Genomic DNA, 1,398 nt, shown 5'->3' with positions numbered 1-1,398 from the left:
GGCATGCTGCTGTAGAAACTCTGCCAAATTGGATTGGAGCCTGGTGTTGCCATCCGGTTTCACCAGTCCTCAGTCAAATTGTCCAACCCATGCTAGCATGGAAAGCGGACGTTTAAACGACGATGATGATATATATATGCATGTACATGATAGGCTTTTTTCAGTTTCCATCTACTGAATCCACTCACAAGGCTTTGGTCGGCCCGAGGCTATAGTAGAAGACACTTGCCCAAGGTGCCACACAGTTGGACTGAACCCGGAACCATGTGGTTGGTAAGCAAGCTCCTTACCACACATCCACACCAGTACCTATTATGAGAGTCCAATTTTTTGATCAACTAAATGATCCTACTCATTGAATTAACATCTGAAATGGCTGAATTTTCCACAAGCATGTACATCCTTAATGTGATTCTTGAGTAAAATCAGAACAACGTGACCCAGCTATACTTTGGAATTACAGGTGAAGTCCATCTGAAGGGGCTCCTGCAATGTCTCCTATAAAATTTCGTTTATAAGCCTTGAGTTAATCTGCAGCTGTTGGTAAAGACTCTTGCCCAAGGCGTCATGCAGTGGTATGGAACTGGGGTCCTTATGTTTGTGAAGTTAACTTTTTAATCATTCAGCATCCATATATGTACGACCTGTATATCATATCTTTTACTATATTTGGTGAGAAGTTTGCTTCCCAACCCCATGGTTCTGGGTTCAGTCCCACTGAGTGGTACCTTGGTCAAATGTCTTCTACTATAGCTGTGGACTGACCAAAGCCTTCTGAGTGGATTTGGTGGACGGAAACTGAAAGAAGCCCGGCATATGTTTGTGTGTTTGTCCCCCTCCACTGCTCGACAACCGGTGTTGGTGTGTTTATGTCCCTCTTTGGCAAAAGAGACCGATAGAATAAGTACCAGGCTTAAAAAAGAGATAAGTTCTGGGGTCAGTTCATCCGACTAAAAGCTTTTTAAGGCAGTGCTCCAGCATGGCCACAGTTAAATGACTGAAACAAGTGAAAGATAGTGGTAGGGGGAGTGAATGTGGAGGTAAGAGTGAATATTGTGATGACAGCTTTGGAAAGCGGTGGTGTGAATGATGATGATGGTGATGATGGTGATGGTAATGACAATGGTGGTAGTGATGATGATGATGATGATGATGACGATGACAACGATGATAATAAGCTGGGTAGTTTGCATGTAATTTAATTTATTCCTAATTGTCACATCAATTTCTTTGACAGCATTGTCCCAGCATCATCTGTGTGTATGGGATGAATGCGTACACAGGAGAGAGATAGATAGAGTGTTACTGTCTCCCTGACTTCAGTGACCCAGCTTTCTCATGGTGACAGCATTAAACTCTATTCCGGTCCAATGAAACCAAACCATTCAGAGACTCCCC

This window comes from Octopus bimaculoides, chromosome 4 (assembly GCF_001194135.2).
Source record: "Octopus bimaculoides isolate UCB-OBI-ISO-001 chromosome 4, ASM119413v2, whole genome shotgun sequence".
Lineage (NCBI taxonomy): Eukaryota > Metazoa > Mollusca > Cephalopoda > Octopoda > Octopodidae > Octopus > Octopus bimaculoides.
The sequence above is the reverse complement of the archived record's forward strand: the minus strand, read 5'-3'. Positions refer to the sequence as shown.